The 17,915-nt window shown below is 38.6% G+C and overlaps 1 protein-coding gene across 14 annotated transcripts in view; it reads left to right on the plus strand.

Moving 5' to 3' along the window:
• Positions 1–408: 408 nt before the first annotated feature.
• The window catches only part of LOC143036396 (E3 SUMO-protein ligase RanBP2-like), a 381,916-nt gene continuing 364,409 nt past the window's right edge, over positions 409–17,915 (plus strand). For 13 of the 14 annotated variants that reach the window (XR_012967350.1, XM_076203706.1, XM_076203712.1 and 10 more), the window contains exon 1: positions 409–541. The gene's annotated coding sequence lies outside the window, so the exon portion shown is untranslated. Of the gene's footprint in view, positions 542–8,858; positions 9,203–17,915 lie in introns of those variants that run through there. The other variant, XM_076203707.1, reaches the window with a different exon arrangement.

Here is a 17,915-nt window from a genome sequence, read left to right on the forward strand (position 1 = left end):
GATAGTGATACTGATCAAGAAAACACCGTAGAGAATCCATATACTATCTCCTCAGACTCGGATCCCTCTTCACAATCACAAGTACCAGAATTTGAATAAGACGGTGACTATGACAGTGATAGGTCAGACAACTCTTTAAGACCCTTTAAAAGGAAGAAATATTAGGTGAGTTTTGTTTAGTAAAATAATTATGTTACGTTATTATCATTTACCTTATTAGGGAAAGAATGAGCGGTATTCTAATATTCATCGGTTTATAATGGTATATGCTTCAATAGTATTATTTATATGTGTTTTCTTTCTCATCTAATGTTTAAAGAACTCTGTTGGTGACAACACTCCTATTCCACATTGTTGTGTGTGTCCGTTATGCCGATAGAAATTCCGTCAAGCACAAACATAGAATAGCTTAGTCACTGTTCAGTTTTCGATCAAAGAAAACGTGTGGAAAAAAATAGAGTGTGGAATTATCGCTACGATAGTGCGTAGCTGCGATTACTGTCGCCGATTAGTCTGGCGCCCCATCTACTCCTAGAAACAGGTATGTTAGTGCACTCTGTAAGAGTAATGAAATCAAGTGACGATATGTGAAACTTATATGAAATATTGCAAATATAGTAGATAGGCATTAACATTAAGGAATTTTGACGAGTCTGACGCCCCACTTACCCACATAAACAAGGAGAAAAGGGTGTAGGGAGTGTAAACACAGACCACTTGTTCCATGGAAGAGGGGGTGGGGTTAGTCGAAGGTGTCACGCATATATTCAATAGAAACCATTTCTTTATTCTTAATTCATGAGATTGTTGAAAAGTTAAGGCTGGAAATCACGACTTGCCAACTAAGTTGTCTTCTATGAGTTGACGCGTCCATAACACGTTCAATACGTTTGAGACGTTTCTCTCCTAGTCCGCCAGTCCACTCTAGATAATTAGTCGTGCGTGTGTGGTATGTGAGACCTGTGGATAGTTATTCAACCCTACATGATTTAATTAGAAATCATTATGAGTGACTCTGAAGAACCAGGGTATAGTGCTGATGTTACCCCACCAAAGAGAGAACCGGAAGTGACGTGGTATCAGCAGGCATTAATTAGTAGGTACGGGCACAAAAAAAAAAAAAAAAAAATCAACCCTTGAATTATTGTTACATATGAAAGACAACTTTATCAGAAATAAAATGCTTTTTAAATTTTTGAAATAGCTTAGAAAATAAGGGAGATACGATTTTTTGAATGATTTTTTTGGCCCGCATTTTTAGCTAGACTTTACCATAACAAAATGTTAGAATTAAGGGTGGTAATTTTTAAGGATTTCGGTAAAGAAATACACATTAACTCTAAACCACTGGTCCAATTTTATTAAAATTCGGAATATATGGGTTTTGTGGATCAACCAATCACATGAGCATATCAAAAACAATGTGAGACATCTCCATCATACCATATTTGCCTTTTCATGGCAACCATGAAGTTGTCAATTTTCAGATTATCATCAATAAAATCCAAACCACTGGTCCAATTGACATGCAACTTGGCATGTGGAGGTTTTATGGGCCAATAAATCACATGAGCATGTCAACAGCATTGCAGGACCTTTTTCTTATACCATTCTTACTAACATCTATCATGTTGCCATGGCAACTGTTGTCAATTAAGATACAATAAAGTCCAGACAGCTGGCCCAATTGACATGCAACTTGACATGTGAAGGTTTTATGGGTCAACAAATCACCTTGCAGGGCCTTCTTCTTATACCATTCTTACTAACACCTATCATGTTGCCATGGCAACTGTTGTCAATTTAGAAATAATCTAAAATCCAAACCGCTGGCCCAATTGACATGCAACTTGACATGTGAAGGTTTTATGGGTTAACAAATCACCTGAGCATGTCATTGGCATTGTAGGACCTTCTTCTTATACTATTCTTACTAACACCTATCATGTTGTCATGGTAACTGCTGTCAATTTAGAAATAATCAATAAAATCCGAACCGCTGGCCCAATTGACATGCAACTTGACATGTGAAGGTTTTATGGATTGACAAATCACCTGAGCATGTCAACAGCATTGCAGGACCTTCTTCTTATACAATTCTTACTAACACCTATCATGTTACCATGGCAACTGTTTTCAATTTAGAAATAATCAAAATCCAAACCGCTGGCCCAATTGACATACAACTTGGTATGTGAAGTTTTTTTTTGGGTCAATAAATCACCTGAGCATGTCAATAACATTGCAGGACCTTCTTCTTATACCATTCTTACTAACACCTATCATGTTGCCATGGCAACTGTTGTCAATTTGATAATAATCAATAAAATCCAAACCACTGGCCCAATTGACATGCAACTTGGTTGATTGATTGATTTATGGATTTTTTTGGCTTGAAGGCCAAACGCCGGAGCTGGTAGGCCATTCAGCGCACATGCAACTTGGCATGTGAAGATTTTCGGGGCATTTCTTGACCAAGTGTATATTACCCAACGATCTTGAGCTGCTCATATACGGGAGAAAATAGGTTAAAAAACAGTTTTCTTACATTACAATAGTGTTTTATTGATGTCTTACCTTAATATTTTTACTTGGAAAACTAATTTGCCGAGGTTGATAACCAAATTTGCGTTTGAATCAGTGAATATTTGTTTGCTTTTGAAGAATCGTGCATACACTTGCACAACAACAAGATAATTTGAATATCCTGCGCATACGCTGAACACTCAAAGCATTCAAACTAAGCCAAAGAAAATCCAACGGGTCGCAAAATATGGCGTTGTAAACATTACATGCGTGACTCTAGCGCTGCGCTTGTTTTCGCGCGTACCTAAATATAGTAGATAGGCATTAACATTAAGGAATTTTGACGAGTCTGACGCCCCACTTACTCACATTAACAGGGAGAAAAGGGTGTTAAGGGAGTGTAAACACAGACCACTTGTTGCATGGAAGAGGGGGGGGGTTAGTCGAAGGTGTCACGCATATATTCAATAGAAGCTATTTCTTTATTCTTAATTCATGAGATTGTTGAAAAGTTAAGGCTGGAAATCACGACTTGCCAACTAAGTTGTCTTCTGTGAGTTGACGCATCCATAACACGTTCAATACGTTTGAGACATTTCTCTCCTAGTCCGCCAGTCCACTCTAGATAATTAGTCGTGCGTGTGTGGTATGTGAGACCTGTGGATAGTTATTCAACCCTACATGATTTAATTAGAAATCATTATGAGTGACTCTGAAGAACCAGGGTATAGTGCTGATGTTACCCCACCAAAGAGAGAACCGGAAGTGACGTGGTATCAGCAGGCATTAATTAGTAGGTACGGGCAAAAAAAAAAAAAAAAAAAAAATCAACCCTTGAATTATTGTTACATATGAAAGACAACTTTATCAGAAATAAAATGCTTTTTAAATTTTTGAAATAGCTTAGAAAATAAGGGAGATACGATTTTTTGAATGATTTTTTTGGCCCGCATTTTTAGCTAGACTTTACCATAACAAAATGTTAGAATTAAGGGTGGTAATTTTTAAGGATTTCGGTAAAGAAATACACATTAACTCTAAACCACTGGTCCAATTTTATTAAAATTCGGAATATATGGGTTTTGTGGATCAACCAATCACATGAGCATATCAAAAACAATGTGAGACATCTCCATCATACCATATTTGCCTTTTCATGGCAACCATGAAGTTGTCAATTTTCAGATTATCATCAATAAAATCCAAACCACTGGTCCAATTGACATGCAACTTGGCATGTGGAGGTTTTATGGGCCAATAAATCACATGAGCATGTCAACAGCATTGCAGGACCTTTTTCTTATACCATTCTTACTAACATCTATCATGTTGCCATGGCAACTGTTGTCAATTAAGATACAATAAAGTCCAGACAGCTGGCCCAATTGACATGCAACTTGACATGTGAAGGTTTTATGGGTCAACAAATCACCTTGCAGGGCCTTCTTCTTATACCATTCTTACTAACACCTATCATGTTGCCATGGCAACTGTTGTCAATTTAGAAATAATCTAAAATCCAAACCGCTGGCCCAATTGACATGCAACTTGACATGTGAAGGTTTTATGGGTTAACAAATCACCTGAGCATGTCATTGGCATTGTAGGACCTTCTTCTTATACTATTCTTACTAACACCTATCATGTTGTCATGGTAACTGCTGTCAATTTAGAAATAATCAATAAAATCCGAACCGCTGGCCCAATTGACATGCAACTTGACATGTGAAGGTTTTATGGATTGACAAATCACCTGAGCATGTCAACAGCATTGCAGGACCTTCTTCTTATACAATTCTTACTAACACCTATCATGTTACCATGGCAACTGTTTTCAATTTAGAAATAATCAAAATCCAAACCGCTGGCCCAATTGACATACAACTTGGTATGTGAAGTTTTTTTTTGGGTCAATAAATCACCTGAGCATGTCAATAACATTGCAGGACCTTCTTCTTATACCATTCTTACTAACACCTATCATGTTGCCATGGCAACTGTTGTCAATTTGATAATAATCAATAAAATCCAAACCACTGGCCCAATTGACATGCAACTTGGTTGATTGATTGATTTATGGATTTTTTTGGCTTGAAGGCCAAACGCCGGAGCTGGTAGGCCATTCAGCGCACATGCAACTTGGCATGTGAAGATTTTCGGGGCATTTCTTGACCAAGTGTATATTACCCAACGATCTTGAGCTGCTCATATACGGGAGAAAATAGGTTAAAAAACAGTTTTCTTACATTACAATAGTGTTTTATTGATGTCTTACCTTAATATTTTTACTTGGAAAACTAATTTGCCGAGGTTGATAACCAAATTTGCGTTTGAATCAGTGAATATTTGTTTGCTTTTGAAGAATCGTGCATACACTTGCACAACAACAAGATAATTTGAATATCCTGCGCATACGCTGAACACTCAAAGCATTCAAACTAAGCCAAAGAAAATCCAACGGGTCGCAAAATATGGCGTTGTAAACATTACATGCGTGACTCTAGCGCTGCGCTTGTTTTCGCGCGTACCTAAATATAGTAGATAGGCATTAACATTAAGGAATTTTGACGAGTCTGACGCCCCACTTACTCACATTAACAGGGAGAAAAGGGTGTTAAGGGAGTGTAAACACAGACCACTTGTTGCATGGAAGAGGGGGGGGTTAGTCGAAGGTGTCACGCATATATTCAATAGAAGCTATTTCTTTATTCTTAATTCATGAGATTGTTGAAAAGTTAAGGCTGGAAATCACGACTTGCCAACTAAGTTGTCTTCTGTGAGTTGACGCATCCATAACACGTTCAATACGTTTGAGACATTTCTCTCCTAGTCCGCCAGTCCACTCTAGATAATTAGTCGTGCGTGTGTGGTATGTGAGACCTGTGGATAGTTATTCAACCCTACATGATTTAATTAGAAATCATTATGAGTGACTCTGAAGAACCAGGGTATAGTGCTGATGTTACCCCACCAAAGAGAGAACCGGAAGTGACGTGGTATCAGCGGGCATTTAGAAAGGAATGGAGGGGATGATGAACTGAAAGATTGGGTACAACCAGATCCTGCTAACAAATATACTGTCTTGTGTACTGTATGTAGCAGCAAACTCAAGAATTGCAATAAGTCGTCTCTGATGGCACACAAAGTTTCCATGAAGCATGTAACAAATTTCAATGCCAAAAAGAAAACTGTAAGTATTGAGCAGCATTTTAAAAAAGGACCTGGACTAGGTCATCATGATAAAGTTGCAAAAGCTGAACTACTCATTTCAGGATTTATGGCAGAACACAACATGCCATTCCACCAGGCCGATCATTTAGTGGATGTTCTCAGGAAAGCTTTCTCTGACAGTGAAATTGCCAAAGATGTTACCTTAAAGAAAACAAAGGCTTCATATATAATGCAAGATGGTATCGCATGGAATGAATGCCAGGAAATTGTTGACATATGCAAAGAAAATAAGTTTTCACTTATAATAGATGAAAGTACTAATGTGTCAGTTTCCCAGATTTTGGCTTTGGTTGTAAGGTTTTATGATAAGATCAAAAGTAACATGCACATTTGGATACTGTGGAAGTCGAGGATGGTTTTGCAAAGGGATTATATAGTGCAGATAAAGAGGTTTTCAGCTCTAAGGGAATTCCAATGGAGAATATAATTGGATTTGCCTCTGACAACTGTTCGACCATGCTGGGGGCAAATAATGGTTTCCAGGCCTTTCTAAAGAAAGAATTTCCCTCTGTTTTTGTCTTTGGATGCATATGCCATTCATTTGCATTGTGTGCCAGCCATGCAAGCAGTAAGTTACCTTCTTGGTTAGAGTCTTTTTTGAAAGATGTATGTTGCTATTTTTCACGAAGTAGCAAATGAAATCATGAGTTTCAACTTATTCAAGAAGTACCTCACGCTCCAAAGCATAGGATGCTAAAATGATCACAAACGAGATGGCTGTCAAGAGGCATGGTGGTGTCTAGAGTTTTAGAACAATGGGGTGCACTGAGTTTGTTCTTTCAAAGTGAATCAAGAACAGATAAAGTTGATGGAGCAGGTCAGATCTCTAAGGTAATGACAACTCGTGGAACTAAGCATATGTTGGTATTTTTTAACTACATTTTGACCAAAGTTGACAGTATGAATGTCGAATTTCAGTCCCAGCACTTCAAACTTGGAACCCTCTACTCTACAATTTCTGACAAGTATCGTAGCATCCTTGGTCTATTTGTACAGGATGTAGTAATTGAGTCTAGAAAACTATCTGAAATTGATCCCAATGATGAAACACTTCACAAGAGTCTATAAGATTTATGCCTTGGTGGCAGATGTGAGGGTCTAATGGAAAGTGAACCTCTTCAGGAAAAGGAAGAGCTTTTTCGAAGTGACTGCAAGCAGTTTCTAATAGAACTGTGCATGCAGATGAAAAAGAGATTTCCTTTTGAAGAAAATAGCCTCATTGCTATGTTAAAGGTAGTGGAACCAGCTGAAGCTCTTTCTTCAAAGAGGGACTTGAAATCTCTTGGAAAACTTGCTGTACATTTTCCAACATTGATAAAGGAGGATGAGCTAGATTTGCTGGAACAGCAATGGCGAGATCTTCTATATGCAAGAGACACACTTAAGGGGGTACGCGACACCTGGAGGTCATTTTCTAAAATATTTAGAGTAAAGAGCTGAAACTTCTCAGGTAAATAGGTATCCATATTGCTTACATTTTAGGTGAAGCAGAATGATGTATGTACACATGTACATATGTACACATGTACACATGTACGTATACCAGTAGCGACATTTAAAAGTGCACAGCACCATAATACGTGGACCAATTTGTTTTATATTTTGGCTATGATTAGTCAGTAGGCACACCTAGGGCCGGTCATTGAGTAATTGAACAATTTCCTTTATACTTTTGCATACAGGCATTTCAATTTTAATGGCTGGCAAAAATCGTGAAAAATACAATTTTTTTGCTCTTGTTTCCATTATTACTCCGAACTCTTTCATCCTATTCAAAATATTCGAACGATCGGCCCTAGCAGTTACTAAAAGTAATATTCCCTGTAAGTTTCATTTAAATCTAATGTATATTAGATTTTTTATGATTAAAAAAAAGTAGAAAAATATCGAACGGAGATATGGCAACTTGAAATATGAATATATCTGTAACTTGCTTATAGTTTCACCAATTTGACTGATTTTTTCATGACTTAATTCTTATTATATAATAAGTAAGTACAGTAAAAATTATCAACATATTTTAATTATAAGTACTTTAAATACTGAAAAACTAAAGTATAAGTATGTCACAGTAGTGACGACGCACAGACGACAACATCATATAATTTGCTTTTTTGCACCTTTGGCGGTTTCTTCATGTGAAACCTCTCTGCTGGGGGTCTTCAGGGTATCTAAATCATTGGAAAGAGGTTTATTTTCCAGTAGTGGGCACCTTCTCTTTCCTCATCAGATTCCCCTCGCCAATCTATGTTGGTAGGGCACCCCCTCCAGCATCATATGATGTCCCTTCTTCTTTCTTCTTCCTGTATAGCCTTGATCTTTTTCCTCTTGCTTTCTTCTTTGGATTTAATCTTCCTCTTTGAATTGTTTAGTCTAATGTTGTCCTTTACCTCTGTCACCGTCACAGAGGTGCAGGTGAGGGCGGTGGTGGAGTGAGAGGTGGTGAGATCTTTAGTCGTCTTTGACTGCTTGCCATCTTTAACTGCTGTTTTTTGTCATTGTGATGTTCTTTTGTTCTTTTTGCTACCCATGATGACTGTACTAAAGAGTAATATGTACTAGCTAAAGTAATAGATTGCAATGAGAGCTCATGAGACATGCGTACTTCCCTTTTCAGAGTTAGCCGGTAACTAACGCTTAGTTTCGCACAAAGTTGGCAAAATATTCTCCCTCCACCTTCCTCCCTTCCCCTCCACAATCGTATTGGCCGTTGATACACTGGGCGAGTGTAAATTCAATCAAATTTCAACGTTATTCGCTGCGCCTGAAGGTCCTAAGTGGCACGCCTCCTTCTAGTGTGGGTTGCGCCTTTAAATCTGTCCCTTTAATCCTCACCCAGGACCTTTAAATTGCGCGCGGCTGGAAAATTATTTGTCGGGATTTATTTCTAAGTGGTATACGAACATTTTGAACACAGTTTTGAAAAATGCCATATCTTGAACAAATTCACCCCCCCAGGTGTCGCACACCCCCTTAAAGGCATAAGTCAGTCTGCAACTGTTTTCTGGAATGATTTACTTTCAGTGAAAGATAGGAATAATAAAGAAAATTTTAATCTTCTTGGAACATTTATGTGCAACTTATTAGCTCTGCCACACTCATCTGCATGTATTGAAAGAATTTTTTCCCAAATAAACCAAGTTAAAACTAAGCAAAGCAACAGACTACACACAAATACAGTTGCAAACCATCTATTGGCCAAGCAAGCCATTACAAGACAAGAAGTGACTTGCCAAAAGTGGGAACCATCTATTTCATTAATCAAAGATGTGAAGTTGGGTCACTATCACATGAAATATAAAGAGAGGGAAGAGTCCAGGAAGAAGAGGAACACAGCAACTTTATATCATAGTGAAGCCGATGATGTTGATGATGAGGAATTAGAGGAGGACCCTATGCCAGTATCCTTCTTCCTGCAATAATACCATTGTCTGTAAAGTATTGGGTGAGTAGAACTTCCTCCTCTAGCTAAATTTCCTATTTTGAATAAGCCACAATCCATTTCAAGAGCCATGTCACCTTGTTTTTTGCAAGTATCAGTATAAAAAGTAATCCTTGGATTTTCTTGGATTTTTTTTGTAGGGTCATCATGGCATTTTTACATTTTGTGAGTGGCAACACTGGTTGCCATACCGTGGCATACATTTTTCTCGGGCTTGTGAAGACTTTCATAGCAAGATATACTTGTCAAACTTTGACAAAATGTTGGTTCTAGTTTTTTTTATTCTTGAATGTATATAAGGCCCCCATGCCCTAACATATTCAGTAAGATATCATTTTTTTCTTTATTATCACTAAAAGAAAGCTGAAACTTTAGTGTAGAATTTTTTTTCTACACCGTAAAAATGTATCTTTTGGGATATAATACCTTATAAGTAACACAATTACCAATAAAAGTCATATTTTGATGTACCATTTATTATTTGATAACTAGTTCTATGATTTTTAAACAAAAGTTTGAGTTTTTGAATGTTTTTAACAGCCCGCTGATATGTAGAAAAAAAATTCCTCATGTCCTTGTGCAGTTGCCACATGCTGCTATTTTACCACGCTTTGGTACAAAATTCTATGAAACGGTAACCCTGCCCCACACGCGTCCGTGACCTACTTAAGACATCTATACCCATCGCCCCATAGTCCATAGCTACGTCACTAACTACCTTGTATGTTCGGGTTACTAAGCCTAAGATATTGTATGTGTTGGACAGGACCAACATAACTATACTTTTCAATCTGTATGAACCCCTATATATTGTCTAGTGGAAAATACCCACAATATACTCATATATTTTTTTTATTATATTTTTCTACAGTTTAATAATTAATGTACAGAAAAACCTATACCTATATTCTTTCATTACCCAACTTGGATATCGATATGGTAGTGTCACGGGAGGCTACTCGCTAGCTAGTACCCAGAACCAACCCCGGACGACCTGAGAGGGAGGAGGCGATTGCCAGGCATGGTTGACTAGGAGTGGTTCCTTCATTGATCATACATACAGTATATCCTTATAAGCGATTGGGTGGTGGCAGCGTATACTTCTAAGTCGTCAGGCTTAATTTCTTAATTCCCAAATCGTCCTTATATGGGTATTGTTGATCACTCCCATTCGTGGAGCTCTTGGTTAAACCCTAGTCAGTCGAGGCACCTCAACCACCTTGCCCTACCATCCCCCAGTTATAAGACCTTGATAAAAATCGTTCGAGACGCTGCATGCTTTCATGCTGCATCCTTTCATTTCTTTGACCTTGGCAATTATCATAACAAACATGGTGTATAATTCAACCACCGCAACATTGTTTATTAGTAAATAAGTTTTAACAACTTTTTTGTTATTGATTTCTGCCAAGAAAATCACATGTTCATGTATTATAATTTACAAAATTAATCATTTTCTATTGCAATATCACATAGGTGTACACAACGAAAAATTTACCATAGCGTTTTTACAGATGAGGAAAAAAGTAATATACCACAATTAGATACTATGTTGGTAATACCCAATTAGATTGTGTGAAATTGGGTCATGGTAAAGGCCGACAGCAGGCTTAAAATTAAGTGATACTCATCGCCAACATTTCTAACTAACATTATCTTATGCAAACTGCAAGATATTCCTCTTATGAACAGGTAATGCCCCATGTGGAGGGTGGTTGAACCAAACTGAAACTAGCTGAGATAACAGCCAACAAGTCCAGTGTGTCATCAGCAAACAACTAGACTTGAACATATTACATGATCTCGTCATTCAAATGTGCTAAATCTTCATACAGGAATAAAATATAACAAAGAATTGAAAACAAGTAATCCAGTCAGTTTTTGGCATTTTTAGCCTGCTGTTGGCTGGTGACTGCAGTTGTCGGCCTTTACCATGACTGGTGTGGAAATTGATGAAGAAAAAGTGAAAATGAAATTAGTTAAACAGCAGGAAAGTAAATCAGCTGGACCTGATGGTTTTCACCCAAAATTGCTTAGTGTCAGTTTACAATTAACAGTTATGTACAATATATCTTTTGATAAAGGTGATATGTCACAAGATTGGAAAGATGCCAATATCACCCCAATTCATAAAAAGGGAAATCAAAGGCAGCCTGGAAATTATAGGCCAATAAGCTTAACTACATACATATACCAAAGGCTTTTTTCCCCCTTATAAGGGAGGTAGCCTAAAAACAGAATGGACATCAATTCACTAGAATCAGTACAGAAATGAATGACCAAAGTGATACATGGCCTCAGAAATTTGCCTTATGAAGAGAGGCTTAGGCACCTTAACTTACACTCTCTAGAAAGAGGCAGAGTGCGGGATGATCTAATAGAGGTGTTCAAGTGGATCAAAGGCACAAGGGTGATGCAAACAAAGTCATCGTAGTAAAACAACAGGGCAGGACTTGCAGTAATGGATTTAATCTGGACAAATTTAGATTTAAGAAGGAAATAGGCAAGAATTGGTTTACTAATAGGGTTGTCAACGAATGGAATAGACTTAGTAACCATGTAGTGAGCACTGAAACTATCAGTTGTTTTAAGAAATGGTTAGACAACTTTATGGATGGGGATGGTAGGTGGTGATGGATATGGAGCTGCGTAGTGTAGGCCTTGTGGTCTCTTGCAGTCTCCTTCATACTTATGTTCATTTCTGCCCGTTCCATCCTTATCACACTCCACCCTCTTGTCTTGGCACCTGGATGATGGGTCTTCCTTGCATATCACCCACTGCCCTGGGTCAGAGCTAGTGTCACATCCACAGTAAGGCCATTTCAATAAATCAGCGACCTTCCCTCTGTCCCCTCATGTAGAAAAAGAGAAGACAATCTCTTAGCATCCATTCCCAAATGTCTATTTCTCATTACACTTTTTAGTCCACCAATGCATTTAGTCTCTTCTCTCAATCTACATTCTACCTCCACGCCTCCCTTACTTGCCACATTCGCACCCAAGTATCTAAAACTCTCCCTTAGTACTCACTTTCAGTCTACTGCCAATTTCCCTTTGTACATGTCATTGCCTTACTTTTACCCACATTTATCTTCAACTTCCTTCTTTTGCACACATTCCCAAACTGTCACTAACTTCATCAATCCCTCCTCTGATCCTGCTACAAGCGCAGTGTCATCCACAAACGACAACTGGCTTATCTCCCACTTTTCTCCATTTTCTTAACCATATCCAATTCCTGACCCACCACCCCATCTATGTATGAATTGAACAGCCAAGGTGACATAACACATCCCTGATGAAGTCCCACCTTTACCTCAAACAACTCACTCTCCATTTCTAATCCTGCCACACTGCTACTCTTGTAAAAACTCTTGACAGCTCCTAAAAGCTTTCCTCCTATCCCATATGTATGCAATTCCTCCCACAGTACCTTTCTGTCAAACCTGTCATAATCCTTTTCATTATATACATATACCAAAGGATTTTTCCTTCCTTATAAGGGAGGTAGCAAAAAAAACAGACATAAAAACCACTCCCATTCCATCCCTATCACACTCCACTCCCCTCCACCCTCTTCCCTCCCTCTTATCTTGGCACCTCCTGGATGACGGGTAATCCCTGCATCTTGTCCACTGCCCAAAATACATCCTTACATTTTCTTTTAGTTTTCTCACATATCTGTCTTACCATAAAAATCTGATTTATGCAACCCCTACCTGTCCTAACCCCACACAGTTCCTCACCAATTACTCCCTCTGTTCCTCTCCTAATCCTCTCAATCAAGACCCTCCCATAAGCCCTCCCAACTACACTTAACAAGCTGATCCTTCTGAAACTTCTACACTCTACCCTCCCTTAAACAAACCAGTCCACCATCACTGTCCCTCCTTTTTTCAGACATTCAGCATGACATCCATGTAACCCAGGTGCCATACCTGCTCTCATCTTAACAGCTGTCTTCACTTCATCTTTCCTTATTTCTCCTCCATTTTCCTCACTCATCACAGTCATTTTCTTGGCACTTCCCATTGCACCTACCTTTCCCTCCCTATCCTCCTCCACAAGCAACTACCTAAAATACTCTGCCCATCTTCCTCTTACTGCCTTCTCTTCCATTATATCTCCATCTGCACCTATTACCTTTTCTTCTCTACCTGATTTACCTCCTCTTCGTCTCGTAATTTCTTTCCAATACATTTTATTTTATTTTATTTTATTTTATTTTATTTATTTTTTTTTTATATACAAAATTTTCTGTCACACTCTAACCCAATTTCACATCTGCTCTCCTCTTTGCCTCATTTATATTATGCTTTATTTCTCTTTTCTTTGTAACTCATATGACTCCCTCATCCTATTTTGTAACCAATCTGTGAAAGCTTGCCTCTTCTTGTCTACAACTTCTTTGCTTCCTCATTCCACCACTCGTTACCTTTTCTTCTATTTCCTCCCGTCCTCCTTGTTCCACACACCGTCTTTGCACACCTAGTGACTATTCCTTCTCCACTCCTAGTTCTACTCTATCTTTCACTCCCTCCCACTCCTGTCTTGGCTTCTTTTTGTATTCCTCCTTTTTTTTCTCATTTAAGCAGTTCATTTAAAGTACCTCCCTACTTTTTGGCCTTTTCCTCTTTCTCCATCTATCCTCCACTCTCAACTTACCTTCCACCAAAAAATGATCTGATATTCCCCATTTCCTACTATATGCCTATTTACTACTACATAGTCCATTAATGCTCTATCCACCACCCTCTCCCATGTGTACTTATGCTTGACTTTCTTCCTAAACACTGTATTTGCTATCATAAACTCTCTAGACACATGTCAAAGGAATACAGAGGCGGAGCATGTCGACAGGAGACCTTGTGGTCCATATCTAGGTCGGATCCAAAAAAAATCATGATAATAATAATAAATGATTAAATAGAAATTATAATAATGTAAATAGATAAAGTACATAAATAAATGCATAGGTATAGTTAAATAATAAACTACGATTCTTTCCTGGAACTCCACACTTCCCAACCACTCCATCTATTGGTTCATTTCCTACCCTAGCATTAAGGTCTCCCAATACCACTACATTGACTTTTCTACCTAATCCATCTTTGCACTTTATCCAAAAAGCCTCCCTTTCTTCTACACTCTTCTCACTACCAGGCCCATATGCACTTATAAAAACCCACATCTTCCTAGTTTCACCTTCATCCACATTAACCTTGAAGAAACTTCCTTCCACTCCACTAGATGTTTACCCATCTCTTCACTTACTTCCCAACCTCCCAACTATACTCCCAAACTCATACTCGCCCCTCCCTCTGAACTTAATTTCACTCAAAGCCAACACATCCATCTTTCTTCTCACAAACATACTGCCTATGTCTTCCCTTTTAATCATATCTGTACCACATCCACAAACATTAAAAGACCCAAACCTTAGGGTACTGGTTGGAAAACTCCTAGACCCTCTTATGCATTTACTTTTTTTAGGAATGTTCCTTGTGGGGCTACAGGGAGAAGGATGCCTAGTGCTAATCCCTGTCCCATTTTTGTCACCTCTTATGATTGAAGTGGGAAGACTTAGTGGCAGTGTTCTTTCCTCCCACCATAGGGGGGGAAGCTACATATGAATAAAAACAATTTATTTGCCGACCAGCAACATGGATATGTTCCTGATAGATCGTGTTTGGATGAATGGACATTGTTTTTGGAGCAAGGGAAGAACTTTAATGTTTACCTGGATTTCCAGAAGGCATTTGATTCATTTCCTCATAAGAGATTAAGTAAACTTATGGGATGCAAGGAAAATTTTACCTTTGGATAGTTTTTTGACATGCCAAAGACAGCTAGTGATGGTAAATGAAGACAAATCCAACTGGACGGCAGTGAAGAGTGGCATACCGCAAGGAAGTGTGCTCAGACCACTACAATTTGTTCCGTTTATAAATAATCTTCCTGAGGCAGTATCAAGCACAGTTAAAATATTTGCTGATGACACCAAGGTCTATAAAATAGTTAACTCGTCACAAGATTAACAGGAACTGATTGATTTGGAGAAATGGAGCAACTGGTTAAATCTGTGGCAGCTAACATTAAAAGCAAAAAAGTGCAAGGTTATGCACCTTGGTTTCCTTAATCAGTACAATGTTTATTCTATGGACAGTGAAAATCTGGATTGGGTTAAGAAAGAGATCTTCGTGTGATTATGGACTATGAACTGAACTTCCATTCACATGTATCTGCTGCTGATAAAAAAAAAAAAAAGGAAACCAAATGTTGGGAATCATAAAGAGCACCTTTGAGTCATTTACCAGTGAAATTTTGACTTTTAATTATTATTATTTTTTTTTTTCCCCTTCTTCTTCATGAAAGTAGCAGTTGTAGACAAGACTGATGAGTTAAACACCATGTGAGGAAGCCTTTATTTGTACAACATTTGCTCATTACAGCTTTTTCAAGTAAATAGTTGTGATACACATGCTTGAGATTAAATAAGAGGAATGGAGGGAATGGGGAAAGAAAGAAGTAGGGGGAGGGGAAGGAAGAGGAGGAGGAGAAGGGGGATTGAATACTAGGAGAGGTTGAGAAGGCTGGCCCAAACATTTGTAGGGAAATTGCTCACAAAGGATGGTTTAAAATTTTGTTGACCATGCGTATTAAAGGAATTATGTGGGGTGAGATGTTGAACATGTCCCTATTTTGTTCAATAGTGTTGGTTCCTTGTATGACCGTTGCTTCCAAACACTTCCTGCGGATCTTGTTGGGCTCTCGTATCAGCAGCTCTGCATTCTTCCAGTCCATCAGGTGGTTTTCCCTATTCCTGTGTCACACATGCATTGGTGGTGACATCATGCCTGATATCGTAACAGTGTTCACGTATTTGTGTATTCAGGTCATGTGATGTTTCTTAAGCTTTATCACATCCCAAGCACGGAATATGATAAACACCAGCTTTGGTGCACAGTGTTTGGTTGTTGTTTGTTCTCGTCCTCGTGATGTCTTTGATTGTCCTGCTGGTCTGGCACACTACAGGTAAACGTCGACTTACGATGGCCGCGACTTACGATTGTTCGACTTTACGATGACGACGACGACGACGATATGATATATTTAACCCCTTCCATACGGTGCCGCACACGTAGGCATCATGAGGAGCAAGTGGATTCGCGAGGCTGCCATATCGGCGTCTTGATTATATTTATTGTAGTCGCCCCTGTGTTTTTACATTCTCTCAAATGTGCCCTGAATCCCATTCTCTGTGGTTTTCAAAATTCGCGGGTGAAAGAGAGAACGATCGATATAAGCGGTGACTATATTTTATGATGCGAGTATTATTACCACACGTCGTACGGCTAGCATTGGCTGCTGCCCGCGAGATTTAAGCCGCACTGAAAATACATATTATAGTGTTTGAATATGGTAAAAAGGATAAAAATAATTAAATAAACTACTGTACATGTTTAATAGGCTATATTCAGTATCTCTGGTGGTTAATATACAGGTAGGCTAGGTACAGTGACCACGGAACAGTGATACACAAATTGGGGATCGACTTACGATGAAATCGTCTTACGATGGATCTATCGAAACCTAATGCCATCGTAAGTCGACGTTTACCTGTACTTCCAAATTGGTGGTTCTTAAAATATGAGTCAGGTTGGTGGCAATATCGCTGGTTGGCAACACGAAACATTTTGCTGTGCTGCCCTGCTGCCTACGGCTTTCCAGAATCTTAGCAGCCTGCTTTCTGCATTTATCCAAAAGAAATTCTGGAAAATTTAGTTGAAAAGCCTCTTTAGTAAACCTGCACTCTTCTAAGTATTATGCTACTAGACATTCTCTTGCATCATTGTATGTTCTATAATCATATCAAGTAGTACATTTCCCCATAGGTCGTCTCCACCCTTCACTGTCATCTCTTCCCAGCAGATTTCTTTACAATTAAAGTCACCCATTATGATTATTCTTCCTCCATCTTCCATTATCCTATTTAGTGTTATCCTCATCTAACATATTTTTTTGTACTCTCTCTTCCCATGAAGCCGTTTTAGGAGTCACATAATTTACCACAAACTTCTTGTTCTTCCCATCCCTGTCCATCATTTCCATCATAATCATCTCAATTCTTTCCATATGCGACATTCCTCACATTTATATCCTTCTTAGTCAGGAACATAACTCCACCCCCTAGTTTTACTTCTCTGTTTCTAATCCAGTAATTATATACACCATGTCCTACACTGTTGGGTGGTAGTGGACCTTTCAATTTTGTCTCTACAATTCCCATTATGTCCGGTTCATTTTCCTTCAGGTAATCATTCAGCTCATTCAAGCCTGTTATTAACCCCTTCCATACGGTGCCGCACACGTAGGCGTCATGAGGAGCAAGTGGATTCGCGACGCTGCCATATCGGCGTCTTGATTATATTTATTGTAGTCGCCCCTCCATAATGACATTCTTTTTAATTCTTTTGTAATCGCATTTTCTATGGTTATCAAAATTCACGGGTGAAGAGAGAACGATCGATATAAGCGGTGACTATATTTTATGATGCGAGTATTATTACGACACGTCGTACGGCTGGCATTGGCTGCTGCCACCGAGATCTAAGTCCATGACGCCTACGTGTGCGGCACCGTATGGAAGGGGTTAAGCCATCTATATTTGTGAAGGAAACTTTTAATTTTCTGCTACCTCCATCCTGTTTCCTGT

This window comes from Oratosquilla oratoria, chromosome 20 (assembly GCF_046742065.1).
Source record: "Oratosquilla oratoria isolate Oo_2021 chromosome 20, ASM4674206v1, whole genome shotgun sequence".
Taxonomy (NCBI): Eukaryota; Metazoa; Arthropoda; class Malacostraca; order Stomatopoda; family Squillidae; genus Oratosquilla; species Oratosquilla oratoria.